The sequence below is a fragment of the Rattus rattus genome, chromosome 11 (assembly GCF_011064425.1).
Source record: "Rattus rattus isolate New Zealand chromosome 11, Rrattus_CSIRO_v1, whole genome shotgun sequence".
Classification (NCBI taxonomy): Eukaryota; Metazoa; Chordata; class Mammalia; order Rodentia; family Muridae; genus Rattus; species Rattus rattus.
Genome location: NC_046164.1, coordinates 78,910,045 through 78,929,593, shown reverse-complemented (window position 1 = coordinate 78,929,593; position 19,549 = coordinate 78,910,045).

The window sequence follows — 19,549 nt, the reverse complement described above, 5'->3', positions numbered from 1 at the left end:
TAATGCTTGCCTTTCTCCCACCCAAGACAAGTCACAGTACGCAGTACACCACAAGCTTTTATGGACCTCAGTAAGTTTGTTTAAAAGTATGAAAACGTAACACAATATTTAAATGTTCTCATTTGTTGAGGACCACATTTACTCTGCTTATTAACAAGTCCGTGATTAAAGAACAGGAAATCTACCACGTCCTCGTCAACAAGAGGAACAGCTCCCAATAATACCTTTAGGAAGAATTTTAGGTTCATCAAGAAGAAGGCTTTATCATAATAGAAGACAGCTACATGCAGTTAATGTTTCTAAAGACACTTCAGGGTGTGGGGGATATGGTACAGTGGGTGTGGTGAGGTGGAATGTGGTGGGGTGGGGTATGATATAGAGGTAGTAGAAAGAACAAAGGAGAATGAAAAGTCAGGGGATGGAGATTTAAGTAGGAATCAAGAAAAAAAATGTTAGACCCCAAATATAATGAAAGAGAAGCTTTTACCTAGACTCCCTAGAGGAAAGAGTAAGTGAAGGTCATCTGTAGAGACTGTCCAATATAAATATAAAAGGAAAGTAAATGAAAAAGTAAACTGTCTCATAGAATTAGAAGATAACACCATGGGCTATTTGCTAAGCTTGTCTTCACTTACAGAAGTAAAGAAAAGTGAATACTGTACCTAAAAAGAAAAGAAAAAAACACTGAAAGATGCAAGGTTTAAATCCCTCTGTACTTGACAAATATATGAAGGAAATGAAAATTAAAAATAAAAGAGAATAAAGATGCTCTTCTCACCATACCATAATCAATTTTCTAAAAACTAATGACAAGGAAAATGTCAAACCTTAACCTAAAATTGGCATTTTACATAAAAATTAGCTTAAAATGAAGCACAGATGAGCATATAAAATGGTAATTTATTTTAACAGAAACCACAAGGTTTGATGAAGTAGTTTTAGGCACAATAAAAGTAATATACATAAAAAAATGATACCTCATCAAAATGAAAATTTCTCACTCTTTGAAAGACATTATTCAAAGAATAAAATATTCAAGATCTTTATTGGGAGACAGTATTTATGAAATACATATCAGATAGAAAATTTGTATCTACAATATTTAAAGAACTTTTCACATTACTAAAACAAAGAACCCGATTAAAAAAATAGAATGCTGAGTGTGTTGGTAGCGATCTACAACCCCAACAAGCACAAAGATCAAGTTCAAAGCTACAGACAAGTAAGCAGAAGGCCAGCAGGGACTACATGACTCCCTGAGAATAGATGTTTAAAGAGTTGGTACTGTAGCTCAATGTTAGAGCATTTCCTTGGCATATGAGGCAATGAGAAAAGGAAAAGTTTGAGAGGAAGGGAAAGAAAGAGGAGATAAATACAGACTGAAGTACGATTTTACCAAAAGGAGAAACAAGGTGTATACCATGACATTAGTTGCTGGAGAAAGGCCGCCCTAAGCTATCCCGAGATGCATCTTTGTCACACCAGGTAACATAAAATATACCTCAAGTAAAAGGTACACACAGTGATGTATCACAAATAGCCCCAGTCCCAATGCTGGTAGAAATGGAAAACTCTAGGACCCCACATCAGAAAACCTCTGTAGTTTTCTTTTATATTAACAGTTTTCATTGATATCTTGATTCAACCATACACTGGTTCTAGATTTCTGCATATTGCCAGTGACCTAATCAAAGTGTATATAATTCTCCTTTGTTGTATAGTTCATAAATGTCTCCCAAAACCTTATTCCAGAGTCTCTTTTATTTCCTTCACACTTGTTCAGCATGCCCTCACAGTCATACAAACATGTTCTAACTCTACTCATGCTGTCTGCTTGCTTTTCTTGCAGACCTGATCTTGTTGTAGCTTGAGTGTGTAAGAACATTGGAATGCGAGCCACTCTTTTTTTCTTTTTCTTACTAGTCATTCCATTCATTTACATCTCAAATGATATTCCCCTTCCCAGTTACCCTCCACAAACCCCTCCATCCCACATTTGCCCTCCTCCCTTTCCTTTGCCTTTATGAGGGTCCTTCCTCACCCACCCACTCCTGCCCCACCACTCCAGCATCCCCAGACTCTGTGCCATCAAACCTCCACAGGACCAAGGACCTCCCCTCCCATTGATGTCAAACAAGGCCATCCTCTATTACATATGTATCTGCAGCCATGGAACCCTCCATGTACACTCCTTGGTTGGCCTTGGTTGGTGGTCTAGTCCCTCAGAACACTGGGTGGTCCAGCCAGTGATCCGTACAAGGAAAGAATTCCTTGGCACAAATGTATGCTTCCATATTCCAAAGGTCTTTGTTCTTATTGTTCTCATAGCTAAGGAAGAAAACCCTACAAGGATCAGACTTCTACACCCGAGGCTCAAAAAGAAGCCCCAGTGATCCTAACATGAATTTAGAGGAATGTGTTTGGGGTGTAGAAGAAGTCCTAGAGGGTAATAGAGGGCTACTACCTCTGAAAAACATTAAAACATTTATGATGTTTTCAATGTCCAAGAACACTGCAGAATTTCTGCAACTGGATACAAGCATCCTTAAGCTGGAGGAGGCTCCCAGAGCCATGACATGGTTCCTAGTTAAGAGTGGGTAGTCACAATCTGACAAAAAGAGTCATATGAGAATAAATCCCACATTTTTGCCACACTGATTATTGGGCTGGCTGGGCTGAGAAGAGCACTATGGAGCACATGAGGGGGCCTGGAGCTGTGCCTAAGCTTCCTGGCAGACAAAGCACACAGACTGCTGTCTAAGATTTGATTTCAGCCATGTGTGAAAATCCTTTTGCCCTTTGTGTAAAGACGTACTTTGAAGAGCCCTCTAGGCTGACCCTGTTATTCACAGTCACAGGGTGAAACATCCTACATACTTAGAGTCAAGATCTTAAAGCCAGAAGGAAAAGGCTCAGGAAGACTCCTGCCTTCTACCGTATCCTGTTAAAGAGGCTTCCCTTTATTCTGTTTCTCTGTAGGTCTACGTTGAAATGACGGTGACATTGGTGTGCATTTTGTGAGCCCATTCTCTATGCCCATTCTGAGTGATGTGTGATGTGATTGTATGACTGAATGAGACTGGAAATTGTTTAGTTTTGCTGAAGAGGAAGACAAACTAAGGTGTCACACTAGGCAAGAGTTGAGAGTATCGCCATATATCTGCAGAAAACACAAAGGAAGCAGGCTTCAGAGAAGGTATTGCAAGTGGAGCCTTGCCTTGTCAGGGAAGATAATTTCAAAGAGGTATTTAAAAGCCTAACCGTCTTATATTTGTGTCAGTTTGTGCTGTTCATTGTAGGAAAGATAATATGAAAATTAAGTGGCATTTTTTTTTTTTTTTGGTACTTAGATATCTGAGTGACTGTTCTGTTGCTGTGATGAAACGACTTAACGAAAAAAGGTTTTAACTCATAGTTTAAAGTTAACATAAAGAGAAGTGTGAAGAAGCTGATTGCATAATCAAGATAATCTCACAGAGAAATCCCCAGAAGTCCATCTCATAGGTGCCATCAAGCTTGCAAGTAACAATGAGTATCAGCACGCATTATCTTCTATAATGTGGGTCAGCCTGAGCTAATCTCTGTTGAATGCCTACATAGAACAAGAGTCCCCGAGTAATAACACAACCCCAGTGGACAACTATGGAACAGGACACCATTCTATGATTGACTATTGGTGAGCCCAGTCTTATGCGAGCCTAGTGCAGGCAAAGAAATTGATTATAAGGAGTTGTATCATGTGATTATAGAAGCTGACAAAACCAAATATTCAGTGCAGGCTTAAAGGACACAGCAGTGCATATAGTCAGCTTCTGAATCAGCTCCTACCTCCAAGTCCCTTCCAGGCTTGAACTGCTGCCCTTACTTCCCTCAATGATGGACTGTTACCTAGATGTGTAAGTGAAATAAGACCTGTTTTCTTTTGCTACTATTTCATCACATAAGTAGAAATGCTAACTAAGAGGGTTTTATGCTCATGGGTTTCTACCCCTACCCAGCTCAACTAATGACTACTGGTGAATTTTAGGACCAGTCATTGCCTTTGATGGAATGCAACAAGGCTGCTGTGCTGTGGTGAGCCCACAAGGCTCCAATGGGGAGTTCCCACCTCAGGGTCTTACACAGATAGTCATGGTTAATACCAAGTGGATCCCAAATTTAATAAGACATGGACTTAGGCTAGGAAGGAGATAAGAGATAGTGGGAAGTCGGTCCCCAGCTCCAAAAAAAAAAGAACAAAAAAAAAAAAAGAGAGAGATAGTGGGAAGTGAAAGTAATCAGAATGCACACCTGTGAAAATAAAGAATAGATTTAATCAATAAAACTCTCTTAACATATTTGTATGTGTCCTAGTCATTCTGTTTCTCTGTGACATGTGGGTGTGCACCTCTACACCACGAAGGCAACAGAAGTCTCTACTTTCCATTCAGATGCTGTGAGAAGTTGTAATGCTGGTGTATAACATAGGCGAGGGATGTGGGAAATGTGTTCATAGAGATCGTCAACTCACAAGAATGAAGCTTCCAGAAGCTGAGCTCCCATGTTTCCCATGCTCTGGCCAAATCTTTTATTCAGCACACTACAATTCGGCTTTTGTTGCTTCAGGTAATTTTCCTGGCAATATGGATTGTGCGTTTAGTTAGAAGTGGATGATTCCACTACTAATCAATTTTTAAATTGTTCATTTCTAGGGCAATTTGTGTATATGACACATGTAGAAAAGAATCTATAAAACACGTTGAATAAAAACCTCAAGCTACAGAATAATGCACACAGTATGATTCCTTTCAAAAAGCCCCAAACTTGCTAAAAGCAAACAATAGATTGCTTGAGGATGCACGTATTGCTGGTAGGGGAAGGAGAACAAAGAAAATAGGAATAATTAAGATAAAATGTATGATAGTGGTTCTCTCTGTGGGGGAGAAAGGAAGAGCAAGCAGGAAGCTGTAGAAGTAAGGAAAGTTCTGCCAGTTTTTTATCTCCTCATAGTACATTTCATAAATTAAGATGTCCTCTCTCTCTTCTCTCTCTCTCTCTCTCTCTCTCTCTCTCTCTCTCTTTCTGTCTCTCTCTCTCGTGTATGTGTGTGTGTGTGTGTGTGTGTGTGTATGTATACAAATTTTGGGCACACAAACAAAAAGGCAAAAAGAATATGACTGATCAAAAATGTACTTTGTGATTTCACATCAGAAACAGGTTAAAGTGTGAAACCGGAGAGTAAGTGAAAAAAACAAGTAGGTCCTTTTATTCTTCTAATTCCCCTAAACAGTGGCTACCTGCATGGGTTAGCAAAATGTTTAATTTTCTAAAGGCAATGTCTACCCTTTGTGTGAAAATATAAATCATCAAACGAGCATTATACCAAAATATCATAAATAAGTTGTGAGTCACAGGAAGAAATCAGATTATGTTTTTAAGTTCTCTTTTAAACACACTGTACTCTAAAGCCACGCATCTGAAAAGATGGCTCTTCCTTCAAGAGCAAATTTTGATTTGTTTGAATTTAGAATGGTTTTTAAAATAGTAAACAGTATAGAAGGCAAATGGGGGAATACAAAAGAACTGGAGCATTGTATCTTAAATATTCCTAGTCAATTTGAGAATGATGAGGAGGGGGTGGTGTGGGAATGGAAGGGAGGAAACTTGAAGGAGCTTGAAAGAGGATGGGTTTATGTTACTACATTTGCATTTAAAATTTATAAAAATGAAAAAAAAATTCTTGTCAGTACCTAATGCAGAGGCCTCTGTTCTAGACAACCCAATCTAGAATTAGAAGCATGGCCATCAACTACACTTAGCCTCTAAGCATCCCCAGATGTGTCATTTTACATTGTAAAAAATGAATATGGTTTTTCCATCAGTAAATTAAGACACTAGGAAATTCTTTGTTTTAAAAGGAATATAGTCTTTGGGTAGTGGTTTAGTCCCTGGGAGCTCTGGTTGGCAGGCATTGTTTTTCTTATGGGATTGCAAGCCCCTTCAGCTCTTTCAGTCCTTTCTCTAATTCCTCCAATGGGGGGTGGGGTTGGAAAGGGGGTGCCTGTTCTCAGTTCAATGGTTTGCTGCTGCTAGCATTTGGCATGCTCTGGCTGTCTCTCAGGAGACATCTATATCTGGTTCCTGTCACCATGCACTTCTTAGCTTAATCAATCTTACCTAGTGTTGGTGGCTGTATATATATGGAATATATATATATATATATATATATATATATATATATATATATTCCACCTGTGGGGCAGGTTCTGAATGGCCGTTTCTTCAGTCTCTGCTCCAAACTTAGCTCCAAATCCCCTCCTGTGAATATTTTTGTTCCCCCTTTAAGAAGTGAAGCATCCCATGGCTCCAACTGCATATGTAGCAGAGGATGGCCTTGTTGGGTACCAATGGAAAGAGAAGCCCTTAGTCCTGCCAAGGTTGGACCCCCAGTTAGGGGTATATTGGTGGGTGGGAAGGGAGGTGGATGAGGAGAGGGAACACCCTTAAAGAAATAAGGGGAGGGGGATGGGATAAGGGGCTTATGTCTGGGAAGCCAGGAAAGGGAATAACATTTAAAATGTAAATTTTAAAAAATCCAATAAAAGGGGGAAAAAGAAAAAAAACAAAAAAGAAAAAAGAAATGAATCATTTTAAAATAGCTTGCAATCTGGTATTTGTAGGCTTAAATTTGCTTCCAATTTCAAAATGGATTAAACATATTAGGGAAAATTTTGCCTTAAGAAAGGAATATATATGGAAATACATTTCAAAAACATGACAGAGCTCTTAAAGTATATTTACAGTTATGATGTATGTTCTAAGGCTAAACAAGGTTTGGAATACAGAAGATTCTAGTAAAAATTATAGTAGCATGGTAGGGATATTAATCTGTGTTCTGCTATAAATGGTAGAAAGAGGGAGAGGAGAGGAAACAGGAAAGGCAGAGCTAGGGAGAGGGTAGGGAAAAGAATCTGCTTCCAATCAGAGAGCAAACAAGCAGAGCTGATAGTCTGCTTCCAATCAGAGACCAAAGACCTAGGAGAAGGCGGCAGATGATCTATGTTCCAGCCGAAGACCAAGTCTAAAGGTCACAGAAGACTGATCTTCAGCCTAGAAACAGGCATACAGAAGGCCAATTTATCAATCCTCGGTTCCATTCCTGTCTCCAGTGAACTAAACGAGCTCCACTCACATTGAAGAAGGAAAAGGAATTTTATGTTACTTACAGACTCCAATGCTAATCTCATTGAAAGCATCTTCAGAGACATGCCCAGGACATCTGGGAGTGCTGAGGCCACTTCTAGTTAATACACGATCCCAATTGTCACAGTGGGGTGGGTTATTGCTCGAGAAACATACAGAATAGTTTGTATGTCTTGGAATAGATATAAGATGCTAGGGAAAAAAATTCTAGTTTGGCATTAAGTGAGTGCTCTTAATACAGCTTTTTTCTTGGTTCTCTCTCTTCTCTCTCTCTCTCTCTCTCTCTCTCTCTCTCTCTCTCAGATAATTCCAAACTCTTCCATGCACCCCGGTTCTAGTCTAGGCTGTGTCCCATGCTGGATACAGTATTAAAATAGTCCCTCCATCTTTTCTTTTTCTGTCAGGTCATAGCAGAGCTTATATGCGACCATTTATTGAACACACTTTGGAAAGAATGGGAAACAATCATAGAGGGTAACAAAAGGCGATTAAAATCTGACTGTGTTAAATAAAAACATTTATTGGAAATAACATGTAGGACTAACCTGTGCTTTAAATCAGGCCTCTTATCATGCCTAAGATAAATGAACCTATGAATAAAGACGATTGATTTGTCTGCTATCGTTGGTTTTCTTGTTCTAACTCTGAGATGTTCCTGAGTCTGTGGACAGGCAGAATGGGCAAGGGGAGATACAATAATCCATGGTTGCCAGGGTTGACTTTTCAACATGTTTTTTCTCCCAACGTAGCAGATTTCTATTTTTTCTGTTTTTTTTTTTTGTTTTGTCCCCATCAATAAGCATCTATTTTCCCAAAATGTAGCTCATTTCCTCTCTCATATGGTGGTGGATCCTTCCATATCCTCACAGAGAGCAGCAAAGACAGTGTTACTCATTCTTATCCTAGTCAATCAAAAATGTAGTCATGTCCGTGCTTGTGAACAGAGACAATGATTTGGTATAGAAGAGGGGTATAGGGGTTTGGACCAATGGGGAATGAGAGGAATGGGGATCACCAGGTAGCAAATCCCAATAAAAGTCCAAACCTTATTAAAGTTGATAATCTTCCCATCTCAGGGGACAGGCCTTTCTATTACCAAGTAGCCTGTAATTCTTAGCAACAAGCTCTCTTTGGGGTGAGCCATTTTGCAGTATTTGATTTTCTAATTGATGGAGAAGAAACCATATGCTAGCTGGTATCTTTACTTTTGTGTTACTGTCAAAACACTAAACAGAGGATAGATTTATGTTGGCTCATGTTTCAGAGGGTCAATCAATAGTGATGTTACCTCATGTGATTCAGCAGAAAATCACAGGTGGAAGGAACATTTGTGAAGGAGCTTGATTAGACTTGAGTGGGAAAACAGGAAAAGTTTAGTGTAAAACATAGCCCCAAGGACATGCTCCCACTCACCTATTTTCTCCAATTAGACTAGCTCCTTACATTTTACTACCTCTCAATAATATCTTCAAATTGTGAATTTATGATAGCAATTTCTTAATTTAGTCACAGGCATACCGAGGATCTTTTACTAATCTAAAGGTCTAGGGACTTCTTAACCCAGTCAAGCTGACAATGAATATTAACTACTGTAGGCTCTAACATATTTTAAAACACAGAATGCAAGCAGTAAACTTGGTTCAAGAACTTCATTTAGATCTTTATCAGAATTCTTTCCCTATCCTAGAATGTCAACTTAAAAACTTATGTAGCCCCAAGCCCTTACTGGTTAACCCCTGATGAACAATCAAGAATCCTATGATAGATGGAAAGATAGAAGAAAAGATAGAAGGGTGGTGACATGGAGTATGTGAGGATGTTAAATGGATGAAGGAATGGGAGGACACACAGATGGATCAGGAGAGCCTGGGAGGAAGAAGTTATGGCTAACTGATGGTTGGAAGAATAAAATGGAAGATTAATTGGAGATGAGGCTTGTGTGAGCTCGACTGTGCTCACAGCACCTATGGTGGTTGCTAAAGGCATCATGCTGCCTGATAGTATGAACCAACACTGGGCACTTGGGAAAAGCATTTTATATATATTATTTTAAGGAATGATGTGACATACACTTTCTCCAAATTTGAATAGTTTGTGTGTGTGTGTGTGTGTGTGTGTCTACTCATCTGTGTTAGCATATACATATCAGGGTGTCTTTTGGGAAGTCAGAGGGAAACCTTGACTGTCAACCTCAAGTATCACATTCCTTGAAATATTTTTTGAGTTGTTCAATGCTATGTGATATATGACTTTGAAAATTAAGCAGAAGAAATGAAACTTTACTTTATTCTTTGTCTATTTCAAGTCTATGATCTTTGACTTCATCCATGTCCAACCACACAAGAGACAGCCTTTTTGGTTAGAGGAATAATATTTTCTATTAAGGCTAGAACTATTGTGTATCCTCTTCTGGCAGAATTTTGGTCCATTGCTCCTGTCTTGCAAAAGAGGGCTGGTTCTCAGTAATTAGAATCATGCCTACTTTAAGGCTACTTTATTAAATTCTGCTGCTGAATGTTTGATGGTTTATTATTGGTCCAAACTTTCAAATATGCATACATTATATTTAATCACTAAAGCTCCTTTTATCTCTTTGTCCTCTCAGTTGGGTAGTTATTATTCGCATCCTCATGAGAGGTTCAGGAGGTATTTACAACTAGTAAGAATCACAACTATAAAAATTCAAAGTTTGTCTTTCCCTGGAGTACATGGCCTTAAGACTACTTCCTGAAGAGGTCAGGTATCAGTCAAAAAAATCGTTGGATAGACCTGGGATAAGGGGACTCCCAAAAGATCTTTTCGTTGTATCTCACCATTGAAGATACTCCTTCAATTAGTGAGTTTATAATAGATTGCCAAAATTACTACTGCATTCCTTGGGATCATGAGAATATTATTTATCTAAGGAAAACACTATTTTTATTGCTTATTAATATGTTTACACTGGTAAGCACTAGCCACTTCTCACCTTCTTGACTATCATTGCAAAGGTTCTGAAAAACTCTTGTCTGAAAGAGCAGCCAGTGTTCTTACCAACTGAGACAGAAACTGTAAACAATCTAGATGTCCCTCAACTGAAGAATGGATAAAGAAGATGTGGTACTTTTATGCAATGGGATACTGATCAGCTATTAAAAACAAGGACATCATAAAATTTGAAGGCAAATGGACAGAACTAGAAAAGATTATCCTGAGGGAGATAATCCAGACTCAGAAAGACAAGTACTTGTAAGTACTTACTTGTAAATGGATTTTAGCCATAAAGAATAGGTTAACCAGGATAAAATACAGGCCCAAAGATGCTAAGTAAAGAGGGCCATAGGCAATGCACTTGAATGTCATTCATAAGGGAAAATAAAATAGATGTCTGAGGTAGATGGAGGGTGGGAACAGGATGGGGAAGGGGTAGGAAGTAGAACAAGGATGGGGATCAGTAATGTGGGAGAGTTCTGAGAGAGAGAACAGAAATCAGTTGGAGGACATCTCTGGGATGGAGGAGGCTCTCAGGAATCTATGGGGGCAATCATAGCTAAGACCTCTACCAGCATGCAATATTGAATCAGAAAAGGCCACTTCCTTTAGCCAGTTGATACTTCTAGTAGAGAAAGGGGGACACCAATCTACTCACAAAACCTTCAGTCCAATATTTGTCTTTCCTACAAGAAGGCATGGATTGATGGAATGGCAAACCAATGACTGGCTTGAGATAAAACCCATGAGAGAGAGCCACCTGCTGACACTATTAGCAATATGTGTCTGCTATGCTCGCAGACAGGAAATTGATGGAATCAGATGCAGAGACCCATAGCCAAACATTATGTGGAGTTCCAGGAGTCTTGTGGAAGAATTGGGGGAAGAACATGAGGGATGAAGGACACCACAAGAAGACATACAGAGTAAAATAATCTGGGCCCACAGAGACTCATGGAGACACAATCACAAACCAAAGACTATGCATAAGCTGGACGTAGGCCATCTCCACAAATGTAACAATTACAGTTAGGGAGGGGGCTATCTCTGACTGTATTGCCTTCCTTTGGATTCCTTTCCCATATCCCAGCTGCCTTGTCTGGCCTCAGAGGGAGAGGAAGCACTTATTCCTGCTGTAAACTGATGTACAAAGTGGGGGTTCCCCTTCTCTGAGGAAAAGGGAATGAAGGCATAGGGGGAAAGATGTTAATGGTAGGTCAGGGAGGAAAGGAGGAAGACTACAATAAATCTGTGAACTGAACGAATGAATGAATGAATGAATGAATGAATAAATAAATAAATAAATAAATAAGTAAATAAATAAATAAATAAGAAAGAAAAATAGCTCTTGTCACATTGTCACATCTGGGGGGCATGCTGTCCAAATCTAACATGAGCAAAGCATGTCTGGGAGGCTCTATAGATAAGAGTGCTTGATGATCTTGCAGAAGATCTGAGTTTAATTCCTAGCACCATGCCAGACAGTTCACAACTCTCTGTCACTCTTCCTACAGGGCATCATACCGCCTGTTCTGGCCTCATGCACTTACCTTTTCCCAGTGCAAACATGAACCTTTAGCCCCAATTAAAATTAGACTTTCATGTGAACCAAGTCTTGAATCATTACTCCTGATTCATTTCTCCTTAATAATTGAGCAGTAAACATACATAATGGTCAACTGAGAATAATCATGTTATCACTTTTGGTGATGAGGCCAATCTGAAAAGTGAAATTTAAGATGAGCACAATATAGAAATTCCTCCCTTTGTTACTACTAATTGTGAAGTAGACATGTGGGGTCAGTGAGATTTGTGTAGGATACACACAGCTGGCATGAAGCCAGTCACTTTTCCTGAGACCCAAAACTGATATAGTCTTGACATAATATCTAGAAATAAATACAAGAAATTTTCTTTAAAACCTCACTGCTTCTAGTGAGACAGATAGATGAGAGTAACAAAAAACAACCCCTGCCACACATAGAAAGGGACCTGCCCCCCACACACACCGATCTAAGATAAGTCCTTATCCTTTCTCACCTCTGGATGAATAAGCGAGACACCTGAACTTTTTTTTCTGCCTCTTCAGAGAGGAAAAAAAAAAAAAAAGGTAGCAAAGTCTACCAGGGTGTCTCTAAGGGGTCAGGATGTTTGGGACGATCCTAAACCAGCATTTCTCAGTTTAGTGGGTCACAAACCCTTTTGAATTTGACTCTTTCAAGAGCTGGAGGTCACCACAACACGAGGAGCTGTCTTAAAGCATCACAGCATTCAGAAGGTGAAAAAACACTGTTAGGAAATACAAGAAAGAAAAGGATCTTTTTCCTGCCCGAGCACGGGCATTTCACTGGACACCCTTTCTGAAATGGCCTCTCCCGTCATTTCAGCATAAATTGTGTGCAGCGCTAAACTACAGGTTAACTCCACGCAACAGGACCCTCGATTTTTTTCTATTTACAATTTGCCTTTATTTTGGGTTATGTATCCACTTCCATAATAGAACATGTTTGGGGATCATGGTATCTCTGTTCTCTAGGCTATGATCACTCATATTTAACTGAAAAAAAATTCTTTCTCAATTTTTTTTAGTTTTCAATTCATTATTTTATTTATTTATATCCTAAATGTTTCCCTCCCAGGTCCCCCTCCCAGAGTTCTTCACCCCGTTCCCTCTCCCATTCACTCTGAGAGGGTGCTCACCCTCCCTCTTGACCCTAAAATATTCCACTCCATTTTTCCTGGCTACTTTTATTAGCACACAACTGGAGCATATGCCATTTCTTGTTCTTTGCACAAAGCACACGCCAACTTAAGTTTGTATACATTCACAACTCTTACATTATTTTTACTCTTTTTGTGAGTTTCTGTCTCAGGATTATAAGGACATATGAAGATGAAACACCTTAGCTGGAGGATAAAGGAAATGTGCTTTGAATTTTCATCTTTGGGAGATGGTATATAACACTCCCAGTCTATAACACCCAAAGTCCTCACAGATAGTCTGAGTACACCAATAATTTATTGCCCGCACAGTTCCACTGCAAAATCTATACTGGAAGGAGAAAATGTATTTTTCTGCTTTAGAAGCAAGAAAATCAATCTGTAGCTGCTTGACGGATTCTGATCTTGTGATTTAGGTGTCCTTAATCAGAGAAGTCTCAAGAGCAGAGCACATCAGAATAATAAAGAAGGAACTTGGAGAAATGGAAAACTTGCAGGCACAGATCTCCACCTGCCGTGGGTGCTAGAATGTGTGACTTCACACCCATGAGTCCTACAGTCACTCAGCCATTTATGTTTGTGATGCTTGTTTCTAGCTTGTAGAGCTTTCTGATGCTAGTGGAGGGTTCTGCAAGAGAAGGAAAAGACTGAACTCATAGCAGCCGTTGGTTTGAAGTCCCTTTGAGGTCTCCTCTGTATGTCAAGGCTTCTTTAGAATTGATGTCTTCAAAGGCAAACTCCTTCTTCTCACTTGCTGGTTTCAGTCACAGATTCCTGGGGACCTTGGAACAAGTTTTAGGGATAACTGGCTTTTTCCTCCACATGAAACTCAGATATCTGAATACTTTCTCATAATTGAATGATGTTTAAGATAGGAACTTGGAAAAAATTGAGAAAGTCTAGCCTTACAGTCCTCAAAAATTTCTTGTTCATGATAGAAAGACAATACCTAGGGTGGAACTATTGAAAAAAAAAACAGAAACAAACTTGGATCATGCTACTTGGCAGGAAAAATCAACCCACCCCATCAAGAATACACATCTATACACACCCACCTCTTCTTCTGGCTTCTCAGTCCTCATTAAGTTCATCAATGTAGTATATACTCATCAAGCCATTTTAAAAATAAGAAATAAGCACACAGCTAATACCATACTATATAAACATTAACTTCCATAATACCTTTAGCATAGGTTTATTACAAATATTGTAATAAACATTCTTCAACCAAGGTCTTCTCGCAGCTTGTTTCCCCATGGCATGTGGTAAAAGTAAACAGAGGCTCTAGCTCTCAAGGGTTACAAGACCTTGTGACTTCTGAAATGGCTCTATTACTAAGGTCTTTGTAAACAGAGTGTAGAAAATAAATGAAAATGAACAAGTAGTTGTTCTACTTCGAGGAAAAACTTTCTTAAGCATCTATAAACACGGACAGAAAAACCCTTCAGTATTTATGTTATCTTCTGAAGGAAATATAAAAATAAGTCTATAGGAATAAGCTAGGTGAATGCACCCAAGAGTTCCACTTGTTTCTAGGAAGCAGGCAGGAGCTAAAATGAATGGCTGAGACCTATCCAGATGTAACTTCTTTATATTTAAGAATCCCTGGCAGAACCCCTAGGGTTTATGCCCATGGACCATGGTGGGTATAATATCCAATGATGGAAAGACTATCTTCTCATGAAAAAACTAAAAATGATTAGTACTGTTTAAGTGCTGGCCGAAAGTGGAGCATATTTAAATAATGCTGGAAGTTATAGTATATAAACAGCATGATACTGGAACAAAACACACATTTAGATAAATAGAATAAAATAAAAGACATGAATATAAGCCCAGGAAATTAAGAATATCTCATTTTTTTTGTGCCAAAATTACGCAGTAACAAAAACAATAATATCTTCCAAATATAGTGCTGGGAGAACTATGAAGCAACATCATGCACAAAACTTGTATCATATGATCTATAAATGTGTTTTCTCTTTCCCCTACATATTTACAAATTGGATATGATTTATAACTAGATTAAGTATACTGACATGAACATTGATTTTATTTAATTGACCACATGGCTTAATGTGTGTAGCTGGAAGAAATATTTGACTAAGTCTGATCAGCTGACTAACAAGTAGAAGTAGTAACTAGAACATTGCTTAATACCAGTAGGAAGGAGTGGAGAATCAAATGTGATACTTTATACACCAAACACTAAATATGCTCTAAAACACTACTCAAAAAAAATTTACCCAATCTAAATGTAACCAAAAGTCATGCAAAGTTATATTGTTTCCTAAGCATTGTAAAAAATGCATACACAAAAGCTAAAGATTTGTTTGTTTAAACATCAAAAAGTTTGCATCAGAAAAAAACCATATTTTTGAGTAAACTGATCATAGTTAATCAAATCAGATTGGGCTAAGTGAATATCTGTAGAAATTTTGTTTTTCGGATTGATATCGTGGGGCCCAGCTAACTGCGCAGCATAGGATCCTCTCTAAGCTTTGGTGTGTGGACCTGTGTCCAGTAACACAGGCACCTGAGGAATCAGATGGAACAAACACTTAAGCAGTATCTTTTCAGATCTCCACTTCAGTTCCTGCCTTGAGTTCCTGTACTGATTATTTTAATGTTGGATTGTCATCTTGGACTTGTAGGTTGAAATAAACTTCCCCATTCCAAAACCAATTTTGATTGTGGTGTTTATTGTAGCAGTGGAAAACAAAAACAGATTAGGATACGTAGTTTGGATAGAGAATGGTACCTAAAGGCCCCTGAACTAATACTGGCCCTACAGTCTGTGGTGCTACAGGGAGGTGAGAGAATCTGTAGAAGGAATATCCTATTCAAAGGATTGAGAAAATCAAAGGATAAACTTGACGTAAACTTTGTGCCCCCAGTGTCTTCCTCTTTCTCTCATACTTGGCCATTATTATGTTCAGCTGTTTTCTCTGCAACACCTGCATTGGACTAAGAGAGAGAGAGAGAGAGAGAGAGAGAGAGAGAGAGAGAGAGAGAGAGAGAGAGAGAGAGAGAGAGAGAGAGACAGAGAGAGAGAGAGAGAGAGAGAGAAAGAAGCAAAGAGCCAAAATAAACCTTTCTTCCTTTTAAGTGGATTATGTGAGGTATCGGTTTCAATAGCACACTCAAACAGCTTCCGTGCTATTTCATTTTCAGTTTCATGCTATCTTTTCAAATTCACTTGTCTCCATTATTAATTTTGATTCTTTTCTTTTTTTATCTTTTTTTTCTATTATTAATTTTGAAACTGTAATTCTGATACTTATCTTCTGATGTCTTCAAAACATGGAGTCTTTGACTTGAACAATATTAAAAACAAGGCTATCTCAGACAGCAGAATATTACCCAAATTTATGTGAAAACTTATTACTTTTGGGTTTTCTCATCTCCTTCTATCAAAGATGCAATTTTACTATATTAAATTTTTACAGACACATGGTTTTGGTATTAGGTATTTACTATTAAATTTTTATGTTCTACACAAATGAGATTATTTTCAGTTAATTTTACAGATCAAGGCTTCTTACTTAGGACTACATGTCTCCTATCCCTGAGCTCACCTAGAGCAGAACTTCCAAGACTTGCTCTGCATAGAAGCTGCAAGGATTTGTTCTCTGATGTTTAGTCAGTAAATTGTATTCAGTAAGCTTGGACTGGGCCTGACCTTGATGTTTTCAATAACAATACAGCTGGATGAAAAACAGCCTGGGTCATAGTCCTTCCTGTTAAGACTTTTTTCCTATTGTTCATGAAGTTTTTCTTCTCAACAACTTCAAAATGAATTACGAGAGAGCAAGACAATATCTAATAAAATCACTTAAGGTAATGTATCACAATTCAAGATACTTAATTTTAACAAATATAATGAAAGAGACACCAATGGGCCTGTTACTCCCTCAAACACTGAGATACATTTGGGACCACAATCTGTAGAAGTAGACTTCTTCATGAAGCTATAAAAAAATCCTACAATTTAGTCATTAATTATAGAGTTGAAGATGGTTGTAGTCTTTTTTTCATTTTCTTTTTTGTACATGAGTATGTTGTCTTCAGACACACCTGAAGAGGGCATCAGATCTCATTACAGATGGTTGTGAGCCACCATGTGGTTGCTGGGATTTGAACTCAGGACCTCTGGAAGAGCAGTCAGTGCTCTCAACAGTTAAGCCATATGTGCAGCCCATTTGTACTCAGTTTAATGTTATTTAGAAGGCAAAAAAATATAAACTCTTATTATTTTAGCATTTGATTTTGTAAATCAACTTAGATTCTTTGTTTTATACTACAGAATATTGTTTATGAACTCCTCTGATCACTTTTTGTTGGTGAATATAAATTTGATTGAGAAAATTCTTTAGTTAAGGTCCACTTTTCCAAGGTGTCTCAAGTTGGTGTCATGTTTGGAAAAATTAACTAGCACAGAACTACAAAAACAGCAGCAGAACATTATGCTTTGCTACGTATCCAAGAGACATGTCTCTAAGACAAAAGGAAACTTTTGACTGACAGCAAATGACCAAAGGAATTCTACAAAAGGTCAAAGTTGAAATGGAAACAGAAAATGTAAAAGTGAAACACCAGTTTCTAATCAAGCAAAAGCAGGAGCGTTCATGATTTATTATTTTTCCTCCAACTTTGCAAATTCTCGGTTCTTCATTCTTGCATACCAGAATTTCAATTTGTAGTATGTTCTCTACACATAACAGCAGTACACATCACAAGGAGTGTGGTCCCTTGAACAAAAAACCTTGAAGGCTTCTTCATGCTGCTTCCTTCCCAATTAGCTATTTCCTGGGACAGCTCTTTCATAACATCTTCTACCTCTTCCAATACTCAGTATCCCTTGACACCATGTTCACCCTCTGCCAAAGCCTTGAGTATTTATTTCACTAACAGTGCAGAAGCAATCCAAAATCCACTATTCATAACTGGCCAGCCAGTGTCGATGTACAGTTTCAAGTTTCTCCTATTAGATTTGGTGGAGGGGATCTTATTTGAATTTCACTGTGAACAATTCTTCTCTAACTCAACTCCACATTTCATCCTTCTCATTGAAACAAACCATCAGGCAAATCTTTATCTATTGCAAAATCATAATATTTTGTAAAATGTTTTAAATGTTTTCATTAAATGTTTATATTAAAAATGCAGAATGACAAAACCCTCAACTGATTCTCCAGATAGTGACTCATTGAATTCTGTTTCTTTTTCTTTGTGAATAAAAAAAAAAAAAACTGTGAGTCTTCCTTTTTTCTTTTTTTATTAAGTTTGATATTTTGATGGACATATAATAATTACATACGTTTCTGAGGTATTGTGTGATGGATAGACAGACAGACAGACAGATAGATGATAGATAGATAGATAGATAGATAGATAGATAGATAGATAGATAGATAGATAGATTTGTGATGATTAAATCTGGGTAATTGGCATATTTATTACCTTACACAACTTATATTTCCTCAAAGTCAGAACATGAAAATTCATAGCTTACAGTGGATTTCATATGCACATTACTCTGAACCAAATTTATCCCAGTGCAACACCAGAGTTTGTTTCTCCTCACTGCAATTGTTTTCCCTGTAGCCAAGCTCTCCTCATCCTCCTTCTCCATGACTCTCTTCAGCCTCTACTGACTAGAGTTCTATCAACTTAGTTTATTCCCCTTAACATTGTGTCTTTCAGGGTCATTCAAGTTGCAAATGACAAAATTTCGGTTTATTATGGCTAAATAAGATTCCTGTCTGCAATGAGAGTTATGCATTGTGTCTAACACTCGTAGAGGTAATATCACTGAAACCAAGGTTCGATGTTGGTTCAACCTTGACCTGCACCATAGGGCAACAGGATATTATTGGTCTTTCTGATCTCATTGACAGACTATCTTTCTTTGGCTCCCTGGAGAAAGAAAACAGTCATGACTCATCATAGAAAGTATGCTTCCATTTGGAGTCTTGTCCTACTTCACCTGGGAAACTTTAACCATGTAATAGCAGAAGTGAATTCACTAGGTAATGAGTCTCTTTTTGCTCCTACTAGGACTTGAAAGCTGTATGTACCCAGACTTGCAGGACATTCTAGAGAACTTCCTGTGAAAACATATTGTTATTGAAGAAATCTATTCCAGATTTGTCCAATTCTGAACTGCTTTTAATGTAGATGTTCTCATATTACTAATTTGCTATGTTAGCTGTAGTAAATAAAATATAAAACTACACTGATTCAAGGAAAAAAATTAGGTAAATTGAAAAATATCTCCAAAGAGCTAAATCATTATCAAAATATTTTTATGAAGAAACTCTAGAACTTCATATTGTACTGGACAAACAATGTCCCATATTAAAGGAAAATAAATTTTAATGTGAACACTTCTTTTAAAAAGTTCAAGAAAAATGACATGATTATATTTTAAATAAGAAGAGTAAGAATTTTCAAAAACCAATTCCAGTCTTGAATAAAGATACAAAGAACCAAAACAGAAAAGCAAACTAAATCCAGGGCAACGATACACTGAATCCTAACACTCTGGAGAGGATAAGATACGTATATTTCACTACCTTAACCAATTTCCATTATACATTAGGCAAGGCATTCAGTAGGTAATGGACATACTAGAATCACTCAAAGTTTGTGGTTTTTACAGTAACTAGACTTT